The sequence below is a fragment of the Cetorhinus maximus genome, chromosome 5, assembly GCF_964194155.1.
Source record: "Cetorhinus maximus chromosome 5, sCetMax3.hap1.1, whole genome shotgun sequence".
NCBI lineage: Eukaryota > Metazoa > Chordata > Chondrichthyes > Lamniformes > Cetorhinidae > Cetorhinus > Cetorhinus maximus.
Genome location: NC_135883.1, coordinates 87,333,684 through 87,348,629, shown reverse-complemented (window position 1 = coordinate 87,348,629; position 14,946 = coordinate 87,333,684). Strand labels below are relative to the sequence as shown.

At 42.6% G+C, this 14,946-nt stretch overlaps 1 long non-coding RNA gene across 1 annotated transcript; it reads right to left on the bottom strand.

Annotated features, from left to right (window-relative positions):
• Positions 1-886: 886 nt before the first annotated feature.
• On the bottom strand, positions 887-14,551 carry LOC144680316 (uncharacterized). Its single transcript, XR_013576533.1, has 4 exons — positions 14,522-14,551; positions 13,879-13,905; positions 13,626-13,649; positions 887-897 (listed from the first exon to the last, which is right to left on the bottom strand). It is a non-coding gene; the product is annotated as an uncharacterized LOC144680316 (long non-coding RNA).
• Positions 14,552-14,946: the final 395 nt, after the last annotated feature.

Below are 14,946 nucleotides of genomic sequence, written 5' to 3'. Positions count from 1 at the left end.
AAAAAAAATGCGGTTTTTGAATGCATTTGGTTTTCGGATTTATGGATAAAGGCTTCTCAACCTGTCGTAATCCAGAGGCACGGATTAATTGTCATGCTCACCTGCCTTCACAGTCACCCTCATATGAAAATTCTCCCTCAGGAGTCATGTTTGGTGTAGATGGAAATTCTCCCCAAGCAAGGCCCCTGTGTAACTGGGCTGGAAGTACACCGCTGCTCAAAGTTGAATTATCTCATAGAGAAACCAAAGGCTGAATTTTACAGCCCCTTGCCGGCATATTTGAAGGCAGGGGAGCTTGTAAAATAAAGCGTGTGGCCATCCTGCCACCTTCCCGCCCAGCCTGGCTTGTCCACAATATTAAGGGGAGTGTGTAAGGCGTCCAGCAGCCCTCCTGCCCTTAGTTCTATTGAAGCCTTTAAGTGGCTAATTAACTGCCACTTAAGGGCCTTAATCTGACTCCGCTGCAACTTTTCGGTCTACGGGAGGGAGACAGGGCAAGCCCAGCAGTCCGGCAGCTTTGACTGCATGGGCTGCTTTTAGGCAGGAAGTGGAGTACCTCCTTTTGGGTGGCCACTGTTCCCATTGGGGGCACCCCCTCCAAGGTCGTAACCCCCACTATCCCACTTTAGCCTATTGAACCCACATCCCATCCCTGTTCCCAACCTCACTGGCACTTCAGGTACCCATAAAGTTAATCACCAAATTTTCACCCACCTTTGCAAGGTTATTGCTTACAAGGCTTATGATGTTAGTGGTAAAGGATCCTGAGGGTAGCCCATACTCTCGATACAGGCCGACTAATGTTCGTGCCTCATGTTCAAACTCCATGTCATACATAGAAAATGCATTTGTTAGTATAGGAAGTTTCATTACCTGCTCCGGGGGCCACAGGTGCCTCTACAAAATAAAACAAATATGAATTATTTCAGGATTAGGAATATGACATTCATATATGAATATGAGGAGGCATAGGCCATACTGCCCCTCAAACCTGCTTTTCTAATAAGGTTGTGGCTGATCTTCTACATCAACTCCATTTTTCCACACTATCCCCATATTTCTCGATTCTTGTCACGCCCAAAGATCTATTGATCTCAGTATTGAATATACTCAATGACTGAACATCTGCAGTTCTGGGGTCACGAATTTCAAAAATTCACAACACCCTGAGTGAACAGGCTGAACTTTACGGGGCGTAATGCTCACCCACCCACCCCTCCTCCTAAAGGAAAGACAGTGCCACTCCAACTGAAGCTCAACAAGGCCACCCTGCAGCAAAAAAGAGCTGCCAGTGGCATGAACGAGGTAAGAGGGACTTCCAGCCCACAATGGGGGGAAGTTCTGCCCTCAAGAGCTGCCAGCTCAATCTGATTGGCTGGCAACTCTAGAATTCCAAGCAGTGCCAGACTCAGTAGCGGATGCTGCTGGGACTGCATATAGGCCTCAGGACGAAGAGGACATGGGTCCCAGACTAAACCTGGGATCAAGGAGCTGAGGGAGGGGGTTGCGGGTGTGAGCTTTGGAAGCCAGGAGGGGAGGAATAACGGAGGGGTGTAGCATCTTGATGGGGGGTGCCCCCGATGCGCACAGGGCTCCCCATAAACGACGTAACCCCCTTCCTTGCTCATGACAACTGCTTTATGGTGTGGGCAGCATAATATTTGGGTCAATTGGCTTGGTAACAAGCTCAATTGTCTGTCAATTATTTAAAAGTGGTGGGCGGGCAACCAATTTTGGCACCCGCCTGCCTAGCTTTTATGAGGATTGGGGCGGTAGTTGGCAGAAAGGTGGTGGGCTAGCCACCAGTCATATTTTACCTGCACCTTCCCACCCCCCGCACCCCACTGAAAACATACCCAGCAAGGGGTGTAAAATACAGCACAACAATTATTTTCCTCATCTCAGTGTTGAATGGCTGACCTCTTAACTATGATTGTGACCCGTCATTGTGGTCTCCTCAACCAGAAGAAACAGCCTCTTCGCATGAACCCTGTCAGGCTCTCTTGAAAGTTAATACATTTCATGAGATTGCTTCTCATTCTCTGAAACTCCATTGGATATAGGTCCAATCTCCTAAATCTCCCCTCATAGGATGCTCCTCTTATTTCAGGAAAAGCCTCTCTAAGTACATTCTTCCTGAGGGAAGGACACCAAAAATGTGCACAGTACTCCAACTGTGGTCTCACCAAAGTCGTATATAATTGCAGAACGTTTCCTTACTTTTAAACTGCAACCCTACAGTAATAAAGGCTAATATATCTTCCTAATTGTTTTCTGTTCATGCATGTTAATCTTCTGTGATTCCTGTACAGATACCCAAATCTCTCTGAATCCCAACATGTACTCCTCTTTCACTTTTTAACAAACATTTTACTTTTCCATTCTTCCTGCAAAGTGGATAATTTCAGCCTTCCCCACATTATACTCCATTTGTCACAATCTTGTTTAATCACTTAACTGGTCTATGTCCTTTGTAGCACCTTTGCATTCTCCTCACATTTTATTTTCCCACCTAACTTTGCATCATCAGAAAACTTGGGCATATTACATTGGTTGCCTCATTCAAATAAGTCATTGATATAGATTGTAAATAGCTGAAGTCCATGTGATACTCCACTCGCTACACCCTACCATCCCAGTTTATTCCCAGTCTGTTTTTTATCCATTGTCCCAGTCCCATGAGACCTAATCTGTGAAGCAATTTCTTGTGTGGAACCTGAGATTTTTGAAAATCCAAGTATACTACATGCACTGGTTTCCCAGGCCCTGTTCGTTGCACTCTCCTTTCATGCTCTGTCTATTGCCCTGTTACTATATCCTTTATAACAGATTCTAGCATTTTCCTTACTCTTGATGTCTGACTAACTCGCCTCTAGTTCCCTGTTTTCTCTCTTCCTTCTTTCTTGAACAGCAGGGTTACATTTTCTCTCTTTCAAACCATGCTGGGACCATTCTAGTGAATTCTGAAAGATCAAATTTAATGCACACATTATCTCTGTAGTCAGATATTTTTATTCTATCTATAGTCATAGAATTTGGGCAGTTAAAAGCTGATCAACTGCAAATGCTTTATTTCTAGAAGTACAGTAATAACATTTCAGATGTTAATACTTTGGTATGAATATCATCACACAGCAGTGATACAGAGGGCTGGATGTCATATCCAAAATTGAGGATCAAAATCAACATACAATGTGACCCAATGAATATCCATAGGGTTTACAAGATAAGTTATTGTCAAGATTAAAGCTTAACATTGTTGGTTCAGCTCAAATTGATCTGAGTGCTTGAGGCTGATGCTGTGTACAAAGAGTAATAAACTCTCCATACCGTGCCAGTGGTACTTTTTGCCTTGATAAATGTTCAAAAAAATCACCAAAACATATAAATGTGCCTTGTTTATAACAACAAATGAAACTGGTTCATCTTTGTACATGGGTTGAGCCTATCTCTGACATTCCCTCTTGGAGCATTACCCTGCTGTCCTGATGTTATGATGTCTCTGCAAGGTAGGTGCCCCTGTTGCAAGACTACAGACCTCAGTTATCTAACTGGCCACCTCACCCAGGATATGGGATGGGGATGTAGTGAGGGTTAAAGGGGCAGTTGGAAATTCTGCCTCAGCTCACTTCTGGTACTCCAGCAGCACCATGGAGTTTGTACGTTCTTTTATTTTCAATGGTCCATTTTGCAGACTGAAATTAAAAATGACCCAGATTACAGTCTGAGACCTGTTGTTGACAAAGCATTTTTCTTGCATGAGGATTTCTGTACAAGTTACCTCTGATCTTTTCGACAGAGCTCTGGTACTTTTCAGGCATCAACTATAGACAGAGAGCTACAGTTGAACTGACTGCCCTATGATGCAAACTATTAAATTACAGTGCTCTGAAATGCAAAGAGGCCCCGCTTTGCTTTTCCTGTGTCTATTCATAACAGAAGAGCTTTTTGTGAAAACCAATTACATAAAACACATTTGAATGATTTGATTTTTCTTTCCTATCTTACTTCTTTGCCGAAGGAGTAAATGTAAGCGTGTACAATATTTATAATAGAATAAAGCTTACCAAGCATGTCTGATATTGTACATTCGATCCATTTAAAATTGAAAAGTACTCAGTGCAAGGTCAAGCCAATTTACATTATGAGTGGTAAGTGGATTCAGGACACGAATGCATCACACTCAGGATTCTGAGTGTGATGCATTCGTGTCCTGAGAAGGAGATATTGTAGTTTCAGCAATAATGGCCTGAATCTTCTGTCTGGCGTGCAGGTGGCAGAGCCCGCACGTCAGCGCTTATAATGTCGCACGCTGATGTCACATGAGCATCCTGACGTCAGCGCGTGGCTCGCGATGTTTCGGTCGGCAGGCACCATGCAGCGGGACGCGTGCCCGCCATTAATTAAAGGCCTTGTTAAGGCCATTAACTCTTCAATCAATCAGGATTTTGAGGGGCCCGTGAGAACTTCGGCTCGGCGCACGGGCCCAACGGGCAGGCGGGTAAGTGATTTTTTTACAAACCTCACCCAGTGGCGGGATGAGGTTTGATATCGGAATTATAAAATTGTAATAAAGTTTGTGTGTATATCATTAACATGTCCCATCTCATGTGACATTTTCACCTGAGGGGGACATGTTAATGATTTTAAAAAATTTTCTATTTTTAATGTTTCAGTGCCTTTCAGCGATCTCCCTGAGGCAGCACTTTGCCTCAGGGAGATGCGCGAAAGAGTGCACTCTGGCATTTGGGAAATCCCACCCCCGCCCGCACAGGAAGCGCATAGCACTTCCCGTTGGGCGGCCCACTTAAAATGGCGGCAGGGCCCGTTTCAGCGGCGCCGATCGGCTGCCCGCCCACCACCAAGTCGGTCGGGCCCACCCGCCCATCAGGGGCAAAATTCTGACCAATGTCCCAGCAAGTGTCAGCTGACATCTCTCTTCAAGAGTTTACACTGCTGCAATCACCTATTTAGAGTTATACACTTTTGTGACCTTTTATCCTCTGAAGTAATTTATTTAATTTGCACATAGCCAAAAAATAACAGGAAGAACTGATCTACTTTACAAATCCCCTTCTTTTTCCCTCCCTGAAGTAAATGAAAATCTCCCAAGTAAACGTACAGTCTAAATAACATGGGCTGTTTCTGTGGCGATAAGTTAATAGCTTCATTCTTGGTCATAAAGTTTGTGATACTTTTGCTAATTTGTGGCTGCATCTAAATTAAAAATAGACTTCTTAAATGAGCTCCATATTAGATAGTAGAAAGCAGGCAATTGAAAACAGATGTATTGAAAGTATACCCTACAGTCTTCCAAATAACTTCACAAAGACAGAAATGCTTTTACTCTGTGGTGTAGTAGTAGCAGAATAACTGATATTACCCCTGCCTAATTCACCTTTCATCACCACAACCACAGAAAAGGTGTTGGTTATGTGCAAACCTCTGTGTTTAATACAGAATGATATGGCAGATTTTTTTCCTACCGCACCACTGAGTAAGTTGGTGGGGAATGCATCCTGCTTCTGATGACTGCCCAGCAGCTATTTAATGCATTGCGGAGCACTGACTGGAGGCAGGCCTCCCCTAACCCTCTGGGGGGCAGACCCTGAGAGTTAAATTACTCCAAGACCTGTCAGCCAATCTGATTGCCCAGCACCTCTCTAGTCCCAGCAGCATCACCGCGAACGGTGGGGCTGCACTGAGCCCCACAGAACAATGTGCTAGGAGCCCAGGATGTGCGTAAGTCTGTGGGTCTCTTGGCAGGGCCAGCAGGGAGGCCTGGGAGTCGGGGTCAAAGGGGGTTGAGATCAGGTTGTAAAGGTCTGGGAGAAAAGGGTCACTTGAGTGGGCCCCAGGGAAAAAAGACACCTGGGTGGCAGGACCCCCCAATCGGGGAAGGGGGCCCATGAGAGAGGCATCCTCCACCTTCCCACTTGATGCCCAAGCAGTCTAACCTACCCGGCTTCCTGCCCATCCCTGGCCACCTTCTGCTGGCCTAAAAATTGCAGACGGGCAGGAAGCAGCCCTTAAGTAGCCATTAATTGTCCATATACAGCCTCAATTAGACCAAGGGTGCAGAGGCTCCCTTAGGCCTTACCCGCACACCACCCGCCGCATCCCCGTAAAATTGCTGCCAGGCCGTGGGAGGATGGGTAGGTGGCAGGAAGGAGAACTGCAGAATTTTACATGCCCACCCACGTCCTGCAAACCTGCTGGTGGGGGCGTCTTAAAATTCTGCCCATAGAGTCCTACAGCACAGATGGAGGCCATTCAGCCTATTGTGCCTGTGCCAGGTCTTTGAAAGAGCTAACCAATTTAGTCTGAAATCCCAGCCTTTTCCCCATAACCCGACAAATTAATCCCCTTCCTTTTTGCATTCTGACATGCTAACAAAAGCAAAAAAAATCTGCCTGCTCATGTCTAAACCAATATTTGATTTTAAAGAATGAACAATTCCAGTCACCTTCATCGTCTCAGGAGAATTAAATATGTTACCTAGTTTTAAGCTACTTAATATAGGTATTTATAATGCTAAAATGGTGGTGGGGGAACACTGTGGTGTGAAAAACAAAATAGAACAATGAAAAAAATCAGGAAAACTGCCAATTTCCAGTTTCAATGGAGGAGAGTCAGGTGACCAAACCACTCTCAGTAGGCGGTCAGTTACTGAAATATTATAAGGAGGATGCGTGCCTCTATAATAGCTGGTGTTTATTTTTAAATTGCTGCAGGTCAGGATCCCCGGAGCTTAGGAAACCTGGCAGATGAAAGGAGGCAAGAAGGACCAAATCTATGAAATGTGTCTTTGTTCCACTGCTTGTGTCCAGGAGGAACAGAAGAGTTTTCCCCAGCTCACCAAGCTTACCTTATAAACACCCATGGTTGCCAACTCCTAGCCTGACAAAAAGTTTCAATCTGGTTGGCTGTCATGCAGGAAACCTGTTGAGATAATTTTGGTAGGATCTGTGTCTGAAAACCCTGATCTCTTCCTGGCTCCATGTTAATAGCAGGCCCATTGCTTTAGCATAGAATGGCTAGAATAACCCATCCCTACAGGCAAAAAATAAATTATGCCAAGTATAGTGAACTGTTCGGGGAGGAGGTACAAAGTATTCAGAATATTCCTTGATTCACATCATCCACTAAAATTAATCAATTTGCTGCTGAAGTCTAAGTGTGAACTTTTCATTCATGCCATTAGCACAGTGAGACGTTTATTAAAAAATCTTGGGTATACTGTTCGTGGTTTTCTACCACTAATGTCAACTGATTAAAAATCTTGGGCATGTTTTCTGATCAGCTGTCCACTGGCAATACCACCAGTGACATGTAGTTCTCAGAATATTTTTCCCTTAATAACAGCCTCATGAGTAGCAACACACCAAAGCATAATTATTTTTATTCTGCAAATTGAAATATGTGTTTGCGTTCAGCTCTTTCTCTTTAGCTATTCTCCCTCAATCACTAGGCAAATTTACTTTTTAAAATATTTCTCAGGGTCCTTGGTGATTGCAATATAGGCAGTACACAGTCAAATGTTCGATGTTACATTGCGAATAGCTTGGTAACAAAGGAGTGCAAACATTCTCAACATCCACATTGAAAAAAAGAGATCAATTTTAGTCATTTAATTTTGTTTTCTATGGAAAAGACAGAATTACAGAATATGGTCACCAAAACAGTAGTAAAAAGCCAGAAACACCCAAGCAATAAAAATGAAATTTGACACATTCAACTTCTATAAATCAGTGAGCCTGATTTAAAATGGTATTGTGGACAATTCCCAAAATCCCCTGATATAAAAAGATAGTTTGGCTTACTCAGTCGAACCATGGCAATAATCATAAGTTTTTAAGGAATATGCTCCATTATTATTTTGCCTTATTGTCTCACAGCTGAGATGAAAATACCAGCCACCATCCCCCCACCCCCCCCCCACCACCCCCCCCCCCCCCCCCCCCCCACGCCCCAACAATGCACTGTAACAAAAAGCCAGAACCAAATATATTTATGGCAAAGAAGAAATTTGGTTTATCGAGTCTATGCTGGCTCTCCATGGAGCTATCCTGCCTGTCCCATTCCTCCACTCTACCCCCACAGCCCTGCAAGTTTATTTCCTTGTAACTGAAATCCCCCATCCCTTGAACCATTATGGTAAATCTCCTCTGCACTCTCGCAAGGACACTCAAATCCTTCACAAGATATGGTGACCAGAACGGGATGCAATACTCTAGTTGTGACTTAACCAAAGGTTTAGAAAGGTTCAACATAACCTACTTGCTTGCGTAATCAATACCTCTACTTATGAAGCCCAGATTCCATATACTTTGCTAACCATTCTCTCAACATGTCCTACAACTTTCAAAGATCTATGCACATGCAGCCCCAGGTCCTTCCTCCCCTCTACATTCTTTGGAACTGTGCCATTAAGTCTATACAGCATCTCCCTAACCCTTCTCCAAAATGCATCACCTTACATTTCTCTATTAAATTCCATCTGTCACTTACCTATCCATTCTGCTAGCCTATCTATGTCCTGTTGCAGTCAATTTGCATCAACCTCACTGTTTACCACTCCTCCAACTTTGGCATCATAGGCAAATTTTGAAATTTTACTCTGTATTCCAATATGCAAGTCATTTATATATAATATAAAATAGCAGTAGTCCTAGCACTGAACTTGGGAAACACCGCTGTCTATCATTATCCAGTCTGAAAAGTAATTATTTACCACAACTCGCGGTTTTCTATTCTTAAACCAATCTTTTACCCAAGTTGACGCTGATCCACTATTCAATGAGCCACAATGTTGTTAATGAGCCATTTATGTGGTACTTTGCCAAACAATGTCTGAAAATCCGTATGGAGAGCATCCATTGCTTTCCTTCCATTAGCCTTCTCAGAAGGAAAGCTAATAGAATGTAATAATTTATTGCAAGGGGAATTGAATACAAAAGTAGAGAAGTTATGCTTCAGTTATATAGGGCATTGGTGAGACCACATTTGGAGCATTGTGTACATTATTAGTCTCCTTATTTAAGGGAGGATGTAAATGCATTGGAAGCAGTTCAGAGAAGGTATACTAGACTAATACCTGGAATGGACCAGTTGTCTTATGAGGAAAGGCTGGACAGGCTAGGCTTGTATCCACTGGAATTTAGAAGAGCAGAGGTGACTTGATTGAAACATATAAGATCTTGAAGGATCGTGACAGGGTCAATGTGGAGAGGACGTTTCCTTTTGTGGGAGAATCTAGTCCTCGGGCCATTGTTTAAAAATAAGGGGTCACCCATTTAGGACAGAGATGAGGGGAATTATTTTCTCTGATGGTAGTGAGTCTTTGGAACTCTCTTCCTCAATAGGTGGTGAATGCAGATTCTGAATATTTTTAAGGCAGAGGTGGATAGATTCTTGATAAGCCAGGGGGTGAAAGGTTATTGGGGGTAGGCGGGAATATGGGGCTGAGGTTACAATCATATCAGTCATGATCTTATTGGATGGTGGAGCAGGCTCAAGGGGCCAAGTGGCCGACTCCTCCTAATTCACATGTTCTATGTTCGGATGTTAGTTACTTCATCAAAAAGTTGAATTCGATTAGTCAAGCACGATCTTCCTTTTATAAATCCATGCTGGCTATCCTTAATTAACTCAAACCTCTCCAAGTGCCTATTGATTTTTTTCTCTGATTATTGTTTCTGAAACATTACCCACCACTGATGTTAAATTAACTTGCCTGTAGTTATAGGATTGTCCTTACACCCTTCCTCGAATGCGGGTGTCACATTTGCCACTCTCCAATCCTCTGACACCTCCCCAGTTTCTAGGGAAGGTTGGAAGATTATGGAAAGTCCCTCCACAATCTCCTTTGGCAACCTGGAATGCAAACCATCTGGACCATGTCACTTAACCACTCTAAGAATAGCCAGTCTTTCCAAGACCTCCTAACTCTCAATTTTCACTCCATCCATTACTTCTACCATCTCCACTTCTACCAATATTTTGTCAGCTACCTCTTAACAAGCACTGATATAAATTACTTATTAAGTATTCGAGCCTTGTCCCATGCCTCTAAGCATATATTGCCTTCTTTGTCCCTGATAGGACCAACTTCAGCTCTTAGTAACTACTTACTATTTACGTACCAATATAAGATTTTTGGGTTCCTGTTGGTCTTTGGTTCCATTTTACCCTGGTTCGATCCCTTTCCATCCCGTTGAAATTAGCCCTTATTCAATTTAGACATTAGCTCCATATGCACAAACAAACAAGGAGCAGGAGTAGGCCATTTGGCCCATCGAGCCTGCTCCGCCATTTAATAAGGTCATGGCTGATCTGATAGTAACCTCAAATCTGCATTCTGCCTACCCCCAATAATCTATCACCCCTGTGCCTACCAAGAATCAATCCACCTCTTCCTTAAAAATATTCAAAGGCTCTGCTTCTACCACTTTTGCAGGAAGAGAGTTCCAAAGACTGAGGGAAAAAAATAGCCTAATCTCCATTTTAAATGGGCAGCCGCTTATTTTTAAACAGTGACCCCTAGTTCTAGACCTAGTTCTAGATTCTCCCACAAGAGGAAATATCCTCTCCACATCCAGCCTGTCAAGACCCCCCAGGATCTTATATGTTTCAATCAAGTCACCTCTTATTCTTCTAAACTCCAGTGGATACAGGCCTAGCCTGCCCAACCTTTCCTCATAAGACAACCTGCCCATTCCAGGTATTAGTCTGGTAAACCTCTGAACTGTTTCCAACGCATTTACATCCTTTTTTTAATGCTCTTCTACATTTCTATTCTAAACCTTATGATATGACGATCACTCTTACCCAAGTGTTTCCCTGCAAACACTTGGCCCATTTGGCCCACCTTATTCACCAGCATCAGATTCAGCAATGACTAATTTCTAGTTGGGCCAAGAACATACTGGTCAAGGAAGTTCACTTGAATACATCTTAGAAATTCCTCCCCCTCCTTAACCTTTATTCTATCATTATCCCAATCGATATTTGTGTAAATGAAGTCCCCTTGTATCACCACTTTATAGTTACTGCATATCTTACTGATTTCCCTACAGATTTGCTCCGCTTTCTCTCTCTCACTATTTGGCGATATTTAGAATACCCAGAGTAGCATCATCATATCCTTTTGGCTCCTGAACTCTAACTAAATGGATTCTGTCCTTGGCCCCTCAAGAAAATCCTTCCTTTCCAACACTACAATGCCTTCCCTAATCAGTACTGCCATCCTACATCTATTTTTTCCTTCCCTATCATTTCTGAACACTTCATATTCTTAAACATTAAGTGCCCAACCTTCACCATTTTCAAGTCATGTTTCCATTATTGTCACTATGTTGTGTTGTAATATGCCTTTAAGACATAGCAACATGCCATCACTAGAAGGGAAGTGCGTCATGTGATCCAGATCAGTTTCACCTTTGGCCTGTGAGCAGAACACAGCACACACAGATCTGCTATTGATGTCTTCAAGCTTTCTATCCATGTACATATGTCCTCATGTGCCTAAATAAATGATCCTACAAGGTGTTTATCCAATCCCTTATGAGTGTTTGGTGATTTTTATATCATTATAAAAACATGACACATTATATTTCCACATGGCCACTTGTGCTTTTAGCTCACCAACCTTATTCTTCACATTTGGTGCATTAACATGCATGTATTGTGAACATGACTTTGTATCGCTCTGGGTGTTTTTTTGTCCACTCCTATCTAATATGGTACTACTCCTGTCCCTAGTACTGTCCAATACTCTCACTTTATGCACCTTATACCTCTCTTCTACTTCTATATGCTGGTGCCCATCTGCTTTCCAATTTAGTTTAAACCCTCCTCAGCCACATGACTGAGCATTGCCACAAGGACCTTGGACCCAGTCCTGTAGAGGTGCAACCCATCCCTTTTGAATAGATGCCTCCTGCCTCTGAATTGATCCCAAGGGCAAAGCATCTGAATCCCTCTCTCCTGCGCCATACCTCAAGCCGCGCAATGATCCTCCCTATCTTACTATTTCTACTCTCACTAGCGTGCAGCACTGAGAGTAATCCAGAGATTACTACCTTTGAGGTCCTACTTTTTAGCTTCCTCCCTAGCTTCTGAAAATCTAACTGTAGGATCTCAATACCTGCTCTCTCTATGTCTTCAGTACCAATGTGTACCACAACTTCTGGCTCACTCCTTTCCCCTTGCAGAATATGCTGCACTCTATCTGTGTTGTCCAATACCTTTGCACCAGGGAGGCAACACACCATGCAGGACTCACGATAATGGTTACAAAAATGCCTGTCTGCCCCTGACTGTGAAATCTCCTACAACAATTGCGTTTCTACTTTTTTTTTTTACGTGCCTATGGGATATGGGTTTCGCTGGCTGGGTTAGCATTTATTGCCCATCCCTAACTGCCCTTGAGAAGGTGGTGGTGAGCTGCCTTCTTGAACCGTTGCAGCCCATGTGGTGTTGGTGCACCCACAATGCTGTTAGGGAAGGAGTTTCCGGGTTTTGACCCAGCGACAGTGAAGGTATATTTCCAAGTCAGGATATTGAGTGGCTTAGAGGTGAACTTCCAGGTGGTGGTGTTCCCATGTGTCCTTCAAGATGGTAGTGGCCTTGGAATTGGAAGGTGCTGTCTAAGGAGGCTTGGTGAGGTGCAGTGCACCTTGTAGGTGGTACACACTGCTGCCACTGTGTTGGAGGGAGTGAATGTTTCTGGATGGGATGTCAATCAAGCGGGCTGCTTTGTCCTGGATAGTGTTAAACTTCTTGAATGTTGTTGGAACTGTAATCATCCAGGCAAGTGAATCACATTGGCTGAAGACTGGCATCTGCAATTTCCATTCACGGGATGCTGGGGACCTCCAGAGGAGGCCGAGATGGATCATCCACTCGGCACTTCTGGCTGAAGATTCTTGCAAATGCTTCAGCCTCATCTCCAGCACTGATGTGCTGGGCTCCCCCATCATTGAGGATGGGGATATTTGTGGAGCCTCCTCCTCCAGTAAGTTGTTTAATTGGGCACCACCATTCACTGTTCCCTCCTGCGCAGCTCCTTGTCCAATTGCGCCATGGTCTGAATGCCACCCTTCAAGGTGTCGACACTCCTTGCAGTCTCCAATGCTGAGTACCTGTTTGAGAGTGGCACACACCCCAAATCCTCCTGTACTTCCAGCCTCTTCCTACTCTTACGAATGGCTATCCATTTATTATCCTGAACTCTTAATGCCTGTGGAGTGGCTACCTCATGGATGCACTCATCCTTCCTGATGCTTTGCAGTGACTCTAGTTGCCCATCAAGCTCAGAAATCCTGAGCTTAAGCTGAGACACTTCCTCCACACATGGTTAGCCAAGACTTGAGAAGTGCCCTGAAGTTCCCACATGGTGCAAGAATTGCAAGCAACAAGTATCAGATGGCTCTCCATGATCTAACTAAAAACCCTCTATTCACTCTTTTACAATATAGCTAGCATCTTGGTTAAATTATTCACTTTAATAAATACTTTATTATAGAACTTTATTTCTGTATTCGGATGTCACCAATGATTAAAACAAATGTTGCCTAATTCTTCCAGATTTTTGTAATAATGTTTCAAAAGAGTATTTGTACCTGATTTGGCAGGAAGTTTAGAACCTAAAAATAAAATAGTAAATATAAATACATGAGAATGTAGGTATAATAATCAAATAAAGTGGACAACACAGAGCTGGCTTATTTTAGTTGTGCAATGTTCAAACATCACCACAATTTGAAGTTGACTAAAACTGGCTGATTTCAAATTTTTTACTTCACACATGCAAAAGTGGAATATATTGCAATGAAATGCAAGCTAACCCTGATTTGGAATCAAGAATATACATACTTTCTACTTCAACTGAAGAAGGTTTCTCTGGGAAATTAAATCACAGAATGAGATCCTACTGCTTTGTCTTAACACATTTTGTTTGGCACAATAACATTTCATTGATTAAGGTTTAGAGAATCTACATAATTGGTTGGCACAGAAACCTTTAAGCAGACAAGCACAAAAGCAGGAGAAAACAAAATACACGTCAAATGATTGTTTTAATGCATTACAGGCTTCAATGAAGCAAAAGGAACAAAGCTGAATATAATACATAGAAAGTAATTCAAGTAACCATTTCAAAAAGTCACAAATCAGGAATGCCATTGGTTTATGGCACACTGTTAATGGATTAATAAACTTCAAGCAAGTTTACCTTATAATATATTTCGGAAGTCACTAGAGATGCACAGATCCTTAAATAATCAAGTTTGCCTACATCAGTTGTCACCCTCAATGTTAGGATTATACCACTTATGTCTGTTTAAATCTTCCATAGCCATTGCTGCCAAATTTGATTTTCTAAGTTGAACATTTTGTTCATATTCAATCACCAGTGCTCCTTCCCAGCAGAAGTCAAACAAACATAGATGGTTGCATAAGTGTTAAGTAGCATGCACTTAATTATCACATGCAGACTTAGTGTGCCCAAACTACATACGTGCTGCTTTTTGCTTTGTTGAACTACCTGGAAAAAATCAGGTGACAAAGTGAATTGGAAGCTACTAGAGGTGAGAATGAAAGGTTGTCAGCTGGAGTTTTATTTCTTACCTTGGCTTTCTAATCTGATTTTAAGAGAAATCAATACAAGATTATCAAAAAAATAAACTGGATATATTTAATCATGCTGAATGCACATGGTGTACGAATAGAGCCTACAGCTTCTGGCCTACTTTCTGAATGTAATACTTAATATAGTGTTGTTGAACGTTGGTTAGCATATGAACGCACTTGGTGCATGGTAATTATGATGTCACATGATGTCACCCACAATGCATTTTGAGGACTATGCTTTCACTGTAAATGTAATGCATTCTTATTGTTCAATAATACATCTCAAGTTAAACTCTTAAAAGCACACAATGG